We start from the raw sequence: 13,849 nt of genomic DNA on the forward strand, positions 1-13,849 counted from the left end.
TAACTGCTCACACCCTTGAACAAACGCTATAATTCACATGTATACTTCCCATGAACAAGAACATTCTTTTATGTAATCCCATTAAGCACAGTTAAGAAGTACAAGAGATTCAACAATGATACAAAGCTTACATTCTATATTTCCTTTTCCTTATGTCTCAACTGTGACCCTTTGAGCCTCCTGTCCTCCATCCATCCAGGTTTATCCTTGGCATTCAACTGTCATCTATTTAGAGTGTCTTTTTTTTTTTTTTTCAATTGTGGAAACATATATACAGCCTAAATCTTCCCATTACACCCCCTCCCCAGCCTTCCATTAGTGGGATTAATCACATTTAGAATATTGTAATGCTCTTCTCCACCATCCATTACTAGAAATTTCCCTTTACCTCAAACAGCAACCCTACACTCATTTCTTAACTCCCCATTGCCCCTTCCCCCATTTCTCTTAACCCATACTCTACTTTTCATCTCTATGGTTATATTCTCTAATAATTTCTTTGTGTTTACTGTGGGGCTTAAAATTAACCTCTTAAATCCATAACAATCTTGTTTTTCTTTGATACCACCTTCATTTCAATAGGACACATAAACTATGTTCCTATACTCCTCCATTCCCCCACCTTTATACAGTTGTCTAAAATTACATATTTTACATTGAGTTCAAAACCACTGATTTGTCATTAGAGTTTGTGTATTTTATATCATGTAGGAAGTAAATAGTGGCGTTACAGTTCAAAAATTATTGACTTCTATTTGTATTCCATTGTGGTTGGAGAATGTGCTTTGAGTATATTCAATTTTTTTTTTTTTTTTTTTAATTTCTTGAGGCTTGTTTTATGTCCCAGCTTATGGTCCCTTCTGGAGAAAGATCCATGATCACTAGAGAAAAATGAGTGTCCTGGTGATTTGGGATGTAAGGTGCTATATATGTCTGTTAAGATTCTCTATATCTCTTTCTCCCTTTTTTGTTTCTCTGTTGGTAGGGCTCCCTTTAGAATCTGAAGTAAGGCAGGTCTTTTATTGGCAAAGTCTCTCAGCATTTGTTTGTCTGTGAAAAATTTAAGCTCTCCCTCAAATTTGAAGGGGAGTTTTGCTGGATACAGTAGTCTTGGTTGGAAATTTTTCTCTCTCAGAATTTTAAATATGTCATGCCACTGCCTTCTCGCCTCCATGGTGGCCGCTGAGTAGTCACAACTTAGTCTTATGTTGTTTCCTTTGTATGTGGTGAATTGCTTTTCTCTTGCTGCTTTCAGAACTTGCTCCTTCTCTTCAGTGTTTGAGAGTCTGATCAGAATATGTCTTGGAGTGGGTTTATTTGGATTTATTCTATTTGGAGTTCGCTGGGCATTTATGCTTTGTGTATTTATATTGTGTAGAAGGTTGGGGGAGTTTTCCCCAACAATTTATTTGAATAGTCTTTCTAGACCTTTGCCCTTCTCTTCCCCTTCTGGGACACCAATGAGTCTTAAGTTTGGATGTTTTATTTTATCTATTGTATCCCTGAGATCCATTTTGATTTTTTCGATTTTTTTCTCCATTCTTTCTTTTGTTCTTTCATTTTCTGTTCTGTGGGCTTCTAGGACACTGAGACGTTGTTCAACTTCCTCTAATCTTGTATTGTGAATATCGAGAGTCTTTTTAATTTGGCCAATAGTTTCTTTTATTTCCATAAGATCTTCTATTTTTTTATTTACTCTTGCAGTTTCTTCTTTATGCTCTTCTAGGGTCTTCTTTATGTCGCTTATATCCTGGGCCATGGTCTTCTTAATGTCCTTTAAATCCTTTGCCATGTTTTCCTTCCTCGATTGTAGTTCTTTGATTAATTCTTCCAAGTACTGAGTTTCTTCCAATATCTTGATTTGTGTGTTTGGAGTTGGATTCTCCATATCGTCTGGCTTTATCATATGCATTAAGATTTTCTGTTGTTTTTGGCCTCTTGGCATTTGTTTTTCTTGATAGGGTTTCGTTTCAGAATGCAGACTCCCGGTTTCACCAAATATACGGCCCCTGTGATACTAGCAGAACTCGGTCAGCTGGCGCATCACTGTAACTGGTATTCTGGGTCACTTTCTGGTTTTTATCTAGTGTTTTTCATGGAGGTGTTTTTTGCCCTGTCTCACCTAGCCGCCATCTTAGTTTCTCTCCTGAGCCCCTACTTTGACACCGTCCAACCTATTATTAATAAGGGAATAAAGGACTTGAACAACACTATAAACCTACTAGTTCCAGTAGAATATTCATTCTTCTCAAGTGCATGGGGAACATTCTTGGTGCTGGATTTGAATCATGTTGCAGGGGATTCCACCAGTGCAATTCATGTGCAGGCAGCCCGAGTACACACAGAGCCCAGGGTGCCTCCTCCGTGGGTTCCGCGCTTGTGTAATGGATTTTGAGTGAACAATTATCTTGGCTCTCCTTGCCTCCTCAGGATTGAGCCAAAGGCTGAATCTTCAATCCACAAGTGATAGAAACAGCAATGTGTTTCAGCCAGGGTTCGGGCAGGAATGAAATATCTTATCAAGTGGGTATTTGAGGAGCATTTAATAAAGGACCCTTTACTGAGGTATGGCAGGCTTAAAGGAAACCAATAAGGGATGGAATACCCAAGGGCTAGCAATACCAGGAACCATTACCACCCCTAAGTCCTATGGGGCAAGTGGAGGAGACAATTATTGGGATCCAGAAACAGAATCTGCAGCTGTATAAGATGTCTACCTGAGAGGCACTTGGGCTTTTCAAAAAAGGATGCAGCAAACTTGTGGTGACCCAACAAGGAGGGAGTCAAGGGTCTCCAGCCTCCTCTTCTGCCTTTCCATCCCTCAGTAGTGCCTCACATTGGTAAAACTCGGCTGGAATCCAGAAGACAAGGGAACCAGCTGATACCATCTGTACAGATAAGCCACCTGGGACACAGAGCAGGGTGGAGGAGGCTGGCGAGTGAAATTGAAGGGCAAAGAGGATATGTCCAGACAGGTAAAGGACTCTTCTGAAGGAGGTGATGAATTTCACTGTAGGCAGTGTGCTTTGACCACTCAAATTCTTCAAAGCTCCAAGCAATGGCAAGGCAGCAGGCTTCCATTTCTTCTAACTTAATCCAGAGACTGGACCAATTGATCTTGAAGGTCTTCTGTGGGTCCTTTTTGGGTAACATTTGCCCAGGCTGAGGGTCATGCTGAGTAGGCAGGCATGTTGTATAGGAGAGTGGTCCCCACATTTTAGGATAACATATTCCATGTATTTCTTTACCATGGATCCTGGATCTTACAATGACAGAGACAAAATAAGGCCATTTATGCCCAGGGCATTTCCATATTCACCAATACTCTGCTTTATACTGATCATTTATGGTAAATCTCAAGATATATATATATATAGATATATATATATATGTTGCATGTACAGCACTGTTCACTGTTCAGGGTCAGTTTTACTACTGTGCCTTAAGAACACAAAGAAAAGTAGGAATTATACTAATGGAATACAATTATAAAAATTATTATACTGCTGCTGAGTAGTTTTTACTCCTTTGATAACTAAAACTCAAAGATGATAAATAAAACATCTAAGTTGCATTATTGGTAATGATTTTTATTATGCAACTAAAATTCTAACACAAAATAATAATTATATGACACATAGACTATAGTTATTAAGGTGGGATATGAAAAGAAGTGATGTAATGACTGCTAAAGAACAAGGGTTACCAGTAATTTTTTAGTAAATTTGATAAAATCCTCTTATCCAAATATTAAAAGCACTTCTAATAGATTCACCAAACATTTATAATAATGCCTACTTTTTATTCAAAACAATTAAATAAAATTCAGATTATTATGTTTCTTGGTTAATATTGATATTTGCTCTTAGATGCCCATGTGAATTTGCTGCTGAATGAAAGAGAGGACTCACATATTACTAATAGGAGAAATTAAAAATTAAGGTCTGTTTTATCAAACAAAATATGTATTAAAGGCTCCATCTCAGAACAGTCACAAATATGTAGGTGATTAGGACAATGATCTGACACAGCAAATTATCTTATATTAGTAAGAACTAGAACTTTTATACCTCTTATCCTCCAGGTTATATTACAGAGTTCTCTGGGGAGTCATTTGAGGTTCTGGAAGATGTACAAGTTTGTCATTTGCAGTGAGTATATCGCACACCTGTCTCGATTTTCAGTAATATCTGCCCTGCTTAATGGGAAAATCGGGTGGGGGGAGCAGGAGTTTGAGATACTGCGCAGAATCTCAGCTTATATGTGAAGTTATTTATACAATGTTGCTCTTCATTCATTCTTGTTTCTGACTTTCTGTTCAGGTGATTTTCTTTCTTTCTGAAGTATATCCTTTATAATTTTCTTCTATGGTTGTTTTAGTTTCCTGGGTGCTAAAACAACATACAATGGGTTGGCTTAATAACAGGAATGTGTTTGCTCATGGTTTGAAGGCTAGAAGTCTTGCTTACTCTGGGGGTTGGTATCTCCTGCTGGCCAGCAATCTTTGGGGATTCTTAGGTTTTCCATCACATGGCCATGCACATGGATGTGTCTTTTCCTTTCAGTCCTGGGTTCTGTTGTCTTCCCACTTTTGGTTGCACCCCGTGGCTTCTTTGTCTGTGTCCAATTTCCTTTGCTTGTAAGGACTTCAGTCATATTGGATTCAGCCCCACCCTCATTCAGTCTGGGCACACCTTGACAAATAAAATCTTCAAAGGTCCTATTTACAAATGGTTCCACACCCATAGGGTCAGGGGTTGGGACCTGAACATGCCTTTTGTGAGGACATGATTCAATCTCCAACAATGTGGGGCTGAAAATGCTCTTATTTTGCATTTATTTGTGAAAGACCTTTTTTGCTGGATATAGAATTTTAGGCTATGCTTGTGTTCTCTCAGTACATTGAAAATAACAGTCCCTTGACTTTTGGCTTCAATTGATTCTGAGAAATCCCTAGATGGTAATGTGTATTTCTTCTTTGGTTGCTTTTTAGCTATTCTCTTTGATGCTATTTGGGTGGACAATAATGTGGCAAGGGGTGGATTTCTCTTCATTCATCTTTCTTGGGTTTGTTGGGTTTTATGAATATGGAAAATGGAGACTCCTAAATATCATCAGTTTTGGAAACATTTCAGTCATTATCTCCTTTGATATTTTAGGTATTTATTTGTACCATTTTCTCTTTCTTTCCTGGAGCTTCAGTTGGGCATATGCTAGAGCTTCCCACTTTATTATCCACTAATGGAAATCTCTTTTCTTCCCCACATTTTTGTGTTGTTAGCATTCTAGATAACATATTTTTCCTTATCTTCTAGTTTCTGCCCTTCCCCCCATTCTGTTGGTTCTATTAAGAATATACTTTCAATCATATTTTTTCATTTGTTGAAGTTCTATTTATCTCTTTACAAAGCTACTTTCTACTATATTTTCAAGCCTTTTTAAATTCTTGAACCCTACTGAATATATTTACTATATATTTTGAGTCTGATAACTCCAATATCTTAAGTTTTTGAATTTTGTTTTCTCACTTTCACTCATGGTGCCTAGTTTCCTTGTGGATTTAACAATTTTTTACTGAGAGCTATTCATTTTCCTTGGAAATTCTTTGAGGCCTGGAATGAAGGTGGTGTCTTACTTAATTTGTATTTCTTTCTGTCAAATACTTACCTGTATTTCCAGTCCAGAAACACTTTAAACTGAATCTTCTCCCAGGTAGTATGAATTCAGGCTATAAACACTTTATAACTGGCTTGTGATTCTGGATTCCCTGGAAATACTTTCCCCTTTTGCACTTGGGACAAATATTTAAGACAGGAAGTATTCTTTGTTGCTTGAAGTGGGTGAATATTTATTGCCTTCAATGTGTAGGATTTTGTAGATCCATTGTAGGAATCACCTTGTAGCCTCCACACATTGGACAGGGACTGAACATTGTCTTCTGCCCCTGGAGTCCCCACAGAAGGTGAAAACCCAGTCAATAAATTGTCCTTGTTTGGTAAGTGATCTCAAGATGAAAACTGATTTCAGGGCTTTTCCTAACTCTCTGGGCTCTCCCTTTCACTAGCTTTAGACTGAAAATTTCACACTCTTTGCCAGATCATGGAGCTTTCCTAACTTCATCCATGTTTTTAGTTGTTTTTGGCAGAAGCCTCAGTAAAGATAACTAATCTTTCAAGTATCTAGAAGTGGAAGTACCAATTTTTTTCTTTCCAAAACCTGAAGTAGTGATGACAAATAGTTTATAATGAATACAAACTTCAGTTGATAGGGGTTATCTGTAGTCTTTAGTTGGGAAAGGTTCTGAGGCCATGTTTAGACTCAGAGGATAAGAGTGCTGCATTCATGGTATTTAACACTGGGCTCATAGATGGATTAGGAATGGGGGTGGCCTGGATTCTACTTATTGTCGTCTGTGACTTATCTCCTGTTTTTTTCAAACATTCCAAAGAATGGTCTCTTACCTTCCTGCTTGTCTTTTCTTCTGAGTTACAAAACTAAATAAGCACCAGACTCTTCCTAACACATTTTATACAGAGCTTGCAAGATTTTAGTATTTGAATAGACTTCTGAATTAAAGGGAAAATTAAGAAGGCTCTTAATTTCAGGGGGCCATGAGAATAGAGGTGAGAACAGTTGCAGTAATAAATTGTAGATTGTACCATACATGGGTAGTGTGATCTTGTTCTATTTGCCTCATGTATTTTCTTCCTTTTCACTGTTAAGATCTGCTATGAAAAGCACATAAGGATTTTGGAGCTATGAATAACTTTTTGACAGTGCTATTCATAAGAATTTTTTTTGTGGTTGTACTTTTGAGAAATGATATCAGCCGTGGGTGTGAGGAGGGTTGAGCAAGGGCTAATAGGAAGGTGGTGGTGATGGAGGTGAGTTGTCAGAAAAAGAAAAGTTTGAGTGCCATTGAACTAGATGTTTATGTTTTCAATTTTATTTCCTCTTATATTAGACACCAACCAGTAATAGAACATGCAATGCCCACTTTGTCTTTTATACAAATTTGTTACCACATTTCAAAGTCAAATGGCTAGACAGCTGCAGATTTCAGCAGAAATAGAGCTCCTGGCCCTGATGAGAGACTTTTTATTAGTTATATAACTAAAAACTTCCTCATCATGTAGTGACATTTTAAAGTATCTAATATGGGATTGGGATGGTCCTGGAATCTATATTGATTACATAGCATGGAAAAGACAAGTACTTTGCCATTTATCAACAGAAGCTAAATAAATAAACATAAATAAATAAATAAATAAATGATTCAGACTACTACATTGTGGCAGGACAGAAATAAAAGTCTTCATAACTGGTAGTTTACAATTAGATACTTATCTGGATTTAGACATTTTAATACTGGTTCTGAAATATATTGGCAAATAGATATCAGGAACCCAAAGAAATAATATTCAAAATTAAAAAAGAAAAAATGTTATGAGAGTGCAAAAGAGATATAGTTGGTGGAGGGAGGCAAGGAAAGAAGGAGAGAGGGAGGGACAGAGAAAGAGAAAGAGAGAGCGGAAAGGAGAGTCAGAGAGAGATGGAGAAAGACTCCTTGTACTCCTTGGCTCATGGCCCTCTTCTCCACCTTCCAAGTCAGCAGTGTAGTGTCTTGCTTCAGTTGTCACACTGCCGCCTTCTGCAGTTAAATCTCCATCTGCTTCCCCTCTTATAAGTCTATCTGTATAAGTGTATAATAGTCTATCTATATATTATACACTCTATGAGGACATCTGTAACTACATTCAGGGTCCTCTGTTATATTTCATTTCTTTGTGAGTTTACTCATTTTTTGCTAAATTACCAGGTTAATCGCTCTATCCATTTTGTATATAAAGTAGCATTCACATGTTCAAGAATTAGGACCAGTATATCTTTGAGTGCTATCATGCAGCCTACCATAGTTGATGAGAGTTTTATCATCTCTATTCATAAGACTATTGGTCTGTAGTTTTCTTATCTTTGATGTTTTGTTGGCTTTGTTTTTAGGGTAATACTGGCCTCATGGAATGAGTTGAAAAGTGTTTCCTTCTATTCTGTTTTTTGGAAGCATTTATGAAGGACTGGTAATAATTCTATATATATTTAGTAGACCTCACCAGAGAAGTAATCCAGGCCTGTGATTTTTTTCATGGGAAGTTTATTTTATTAATAATTCAATCTATTTGTTATTACTATTTCCATATATATATATTTTTGGAGTGTTTCAATAGTTTCTGTCTTTCTATGAATTTGCCCATTTCACCTAGGTTATTTAATTTGTTGGTGTAAAATTGCTTATAGTGTCCCTTCATAATCTTATTTCTATAAGGCCACCTCCTTCATTCCTGATTTAATACTTTGAGTCATCTCCCCTTTTTTCCTGGTCGACTTAGCAAAAGATTTGTGTGTGTGTGTGTGTGTGTGTGTGTGTGTGTGTGTTCAAAGAACTAACTTTTGGTTTCATTGATTTTTCTCTATTGTTTTTCTATTCTAATTTTCTAATGCTGTCTTTATGCAAAATACCAGAAATGGATTGGCTTTAATAAAGGGGGTTTATTCGGCTACAAATTTATAGTCATAAGGCCATAAAAGTGTCCAAATTAAGGCATCAAGAGGATACCTTCACTGAAGAACGGCTGATGGCGTCTGGAACACCTCTGTCAGCTGGGAAGGCATGTGGCTGACATCTGCTGTTCTTTTGCTCCCAGGTTGCCTTTCAAAATGGCATTCTCTAAAATGTCTCTGGGCTTGTCTCTCTTAGCTTCTCCAGAGCAAACTCTGTCTGGCATTTCTTAGCTAAGCATCTCCGAATGTTTCTGTCCACATCTCCAACCATCTCTTAGCATCAGCAAGCATCTGGATCTTGGCTTAGCATATCCTGGGGCGTTTTCATCTCTCTGCTCTCTGGGTGAGCTCCCTTTAAAGGACTCCAGTAAACTAATCAAGACCTACCCTGAATGGGCGATGTCAAATCTCTATGGAAACATTCAATCAAGCAGTCACACCCTAATCAAAAAGATTAATAACTCTGTGCTGTCTTCTCATCGTTTGTGCAAGTCCAGTATCAACGACTTGCCTCTACTGAAGAAGCTAGCCCTCCGCAGCGTCACCACCCTCGTCCATCCCGCAAGCAGCGAGGCCCCTCTCGAGCGCCCGGGCGCCACACCAACGCCGAGCTCCAGCCTCTCTGAGCGGCCGTCAATCCTTTTCCCCTCCCCGGCCTCCCCTTTCCCTCATCCCTTGGCGGATCTCTCCTGTGAGCTTCTTCTTCTAATTAGAAAAGAAGGGGGAATTGCGGGTTGCTGGTGCTGAGTTCCAACTTGGCGGGCCGGGGCCAGGGAACCTGGTCAGCCCCTGGGGGAGGCGATGGGCATGGGCAGTAGCGCCCTCCACAGCCCCCCCCCAGGGAACCTGGCCAGCCCCTGGAGAGGGTAGTGGGCATGGGCAGTAATACCCTCCACAGCCCCCCGGGCCTGAGAAAGTGGAGCCGGCTACAGGCCCGATCTCCCTCACCCAAAATACAGCCGTTAGAGGAAGCTTGCCGGAGAAAACCGCCCCCCTTATCTTGCCCGCACACTCCCCATTGCCAGAGCAACTCCCGCCACCGCCAGTGCGCATACACCGTTGCCAGAGCAACTCCCGCCCTTTTCAAACGACCTCCGCGCCCTCTCAGAACCAATCCTAGCCTTTATCCCCTCAGCATTGCCATGTAAGGACCCCACACCCCTAACACCGACCCCGCCCTCTATGCCACCCTATATAACTTGTGCTCACCCCTGAATAAAGGCTTTTGTTCTACTACCTTGAAAAGAGAGTGTCTCGCGTCCCTCTCTCGCCACCCTCCACACCTTGCACGCCTCCGCCGGGGACTCAGCCAAGTCCCCCGCCTCACCTTCGCCTCCGGGAAGAGCTGCCGCCGGTACCCCTCAAGCAACGCTGAGCGCAGAGGGTTCCGTGACTGCACGCCCCTAGCTGCGACCAGCAACTCTGTCCCCACAAGATTGCATTAAAGAATATGGCTTTTGGGGGGACATAATATATCGAAACTGGCACAATTCTTTGTCATTAATTTCCACTCTAATCTTTACTATTTTCCTTTTACTGCTTGCTTTAAGTTTAGTTTGCTGTCCCTTTTCCATATCTTAAAGTGAAAGGAAGGTTATTGGTTTGTATCTTTTTTTTTAAATTTATAGGCATTTCCAGCTATAAATTTCTACATATTTGTGAATTTACCAAATTTCCTTCTATAATTGGTTTTTATTTCATTCCATCATGGTCAGAGAATAATTTTGTATGATTTCAATCATCTTAAATTTATTGAGGCTTGTTTTATGTCCTATAATATAGTCTATCCTGGAGAATGTTTTTTTGTGCACTTAAGGAGAATATATGTTCTTCTGTTGTTGAGTGCAGTGTTATATAGATGCCCATTAGATATATGGTGTAGAGTGCTATTCATGTCTTTTGTCTCCTTGTTAATCTCCTTCCTAGTTGTTCCATATATTATTCAAAATGGGGTATTTAAGTTTTTAACTGTATTGTTGTACCATCTATTTCTACCTTCAATTCTGTCAGTTTTTGTTTGATGCATTTTGAGGCATTATTGATATGCACATATATGTTTATAATTGTTACATCTTCCTGATGGATTGAGCCTCTTACTGTTATAAAATGTCCTTTATCTTTAGTAACATTTTTTTGTTTAAAGTCTATTTTGTCTGATATTAGTATTGCCATTCCAGTTTTTTTATAGTTGCCTTTTATACAACATGCTTTTTTCAGTCCTTGACTTTAAAACTCTTCGTATCTTAGAACCTAAATTGTGTCTTCTATGCACAGCATATAGTAGGATTTTTAAAAAATCCAGTCTGGCAATCTCTGCCTTTTGATTGTATTTTTTAATTCATTCACATTTAATGTTATTATTGATATAATTGGATTCATGCCTGCCATTTTACTTTTTGTTTTCTACATGACTCATGGCTATTTTTGTTCCTCTATTCCTTCTTACTGCTTTCTTTTCCATTAAGTTAATATTTTCTAATGTAACATTAATTCCTTTAATGATTTTTGCACTATATTATTTGGTTATTTTTTAGTTGTTACTCTAGTTTTTACCATATATACCCTACTTTATCAGCATCTACTTCAGATTTATGCTAATTAATTCCAGTGAGATAGAGAAATGTTACTTCTATATAGTTCTATTAATTCCTAACCCTATTTGTGCTAATATTTTAAACATATTTATGTTACAGATCCAACAATACATTTATATAATTTTGTCCTTAAAATAACCTGAAAAAAGCATAAAAAATTAGAGCAAGTATATGTGTGTGTGTGTGTGTGTGTGTGTGTGTGTGTGTGTATATATATATATATATGTATATACACAGAGAGAGAGAGAGAGAAGTAGGTTTTTTGATATTTACTCCTTTTATTTAAATCATTTCTGGTTTTATTCATTTATTCCTGTGGATTTGATTACCATATATTATTGTTTCCTTACTCCAGTAGAGCTATGCTCCCATCTAGCTCTTTTGTCCTGCTGTTATCAAATATATTACTTCTCTATATGTTATAGGGCCAATAATGCAATTATATGCATGCTATTTTATACAATTACTTTTCAAATTAAGAGAAGAAAGAAGAAAAATTGTAGCTACACATTCTTTTATAGTTGAATATTTCCTTTACTGTTTGTGGTGATTTGGAGCTGTATATACCCCAGAAAAAACATGTTCTTAAATCTAATCCATTCCTGTGGGTGTGAACCCATTGTAAGTAGGACCTTTTAATGAGTCTACTTCAGTTAAGGTGTGACGCCTCTCCATCAGAATGGGTCTTAATCCTCTTACTGGAGTCCTTTATAAACAGAATAAATGCAGAGGGAGAAAAAGAAAGCCATGGACCATGGAGGCAGGAAACTGAAAGCAAGGAAACCCGTAAGAGAAGGGAGAGATCAGCAGATGCTGCCTTATGTCTTACCTGTGGCAGAGGAGCCAAGGATTACTGGCAACTGGTCTTTGGGAAGAAAATATCACCTTGATGATGCTGTGATTTGGACATTTTTTTGGTCTCAGGCAAAAGCTAGTGCATTCCTGTTGTTTAAGACAACCCATTTCATGGTATTTGCTTTAAGCAGCCTAGGAAACTAAAGCATTGATGCTCTTTGATTTTTGTGTGTGCACTGGGATTACTGACTTTTAGTCTGAAGAACTTCCTTTAGCATTTTCTTGTAAGGCAGGATTGCTCACAATGAATTCTCTCACCTTTTGTTTATATGAGAATGTCTTTATTTCACTTTCACTTTTGAATGATAGTTTTGTTGGATATAAGATTTTTGGTTGACAATATTTACTTTCAGCATTTTGAATATGTCATCTCATTGACTTCTGGTCTACGTGACTTCTGATAACAAATCAAGTCTTAATCCTGTTGAGGATTCCTTGTACATGGTGTTATTTCTTTCTGGCTGCTTTTTATGTTCTTTCTTTGTCTTTTGACAGTTTGATTATGATGTATCTAAGTGTGGATCTCTTTGAAATCTCTTGGAGTTTATTCATGTTATTTCTTCATTTTACTCTGTGTTCTTCCATTTGCTTATTTTCTAGCAGTCTATTTTCTAGTTCTCTAATGCTTTTGCCAGCTCAAATCTGATGGTAAGCCTCTGCTGAATTTTTCATTTCTATTATTTTAATCTTCACCTTTACAATTTCCATTTTGTCCTTTTTTATAATTTATGTCTCCTTATAGATATTCTCTTTTTGATGAGACTTGTCATCATGTTCTTCTTTAATTCTTTGAGCATGGTTTCCTTTAGTTTTTTGAAGATGTATATAATAGCTGCTTTGACATATTCATCTGCTATGTTCTATATCTGAGCCCTCTCAAAGGCAGTTCCTGTTGCTGCCTTTTTATTCCCCCCAGTGTATGGGTCACACTTTCTTATTTCTTTTCATGATTCAATTTTTTATTGTAAACTTGACATTTTGGAGAATATATTGCAGCAACTCTGGATCCTTATTTCCCTCTTATCTCCAGATATATGTTGCTCTGGTTGTTTGTCTGTTAATTCATTTGGTTACTTGGATGGACTGTTTAGTGAAGTCTGTTTCTCACACAGTGTGAAGCCTATGGTATCCCTCCTCAGGGAGCATGATGTGGACATCCATACTCTCACCCAGGGATGGCAGTGGTTTTAGCATGGCTCTTTTGTCAGTTTCTTTCCCTGATCTCTCTTTTAAGCTGTATGGCTTTGCTGGTAATTAGACTCCACTAATTTTCAGTTTCTCTATTCTTTTTGACAATACCATGGGACATATATTGCTCCACAGTTTGATCTAATTAAAGTATGACCCCTTGGCAGGGGTAGTTTTTAAGGCCAGACTTGGAGATTTGTTCAGACCCCAATAGGACTCTTAGCTCTTTCTTTCCCTGGTTTTCCCTGGTAAACTTTGTTCTACTGTTTAGCTTGTTGTTCTTTTGAGCTGCCAACTATTAGTTTACCATCAAAATCTCCATTTTTTCAACTATACCCTTAGGCTTGAAATTTTCTGCACTCTGTTCCAAATAATTTCATTTTCCTTTGTCAGATCTTTGGAGCTATCTATTCTTACACCCTTCCTCTTCCCCTTAACAAAAGCTTTGCACCACTGCTCTGGGTTTGGTGGGGGCAGTGATCCACTTCTCACAGAGTGACACCCCTATTTCATGGGCGGATTGGTGGGTGGGTTTTGGTAGCCTCTGGTCTTATTGACTTGCCTTTCTCAGCATGGAACTTCCACCCCACAAATGAGCTGAGGTGAGGGTGATGGGGGATCTGTTATTCTTGGTCTTCCTCTTTTGCCTGAGG

Source organism: Choloepus didactylus, chromosome 1 (genome assembly GCF_015220235.1).
Source record: "Choloepus didactylus isolate mChoDid1 chromosome 1, mChoDid1.pri, whole genome shotgun sequence".
NCBI lineage: Eukaryota > Metazoa > Chordata > Mammalia > Pilosa > Megalonychidae > Choloepus > Choloepus didactylus.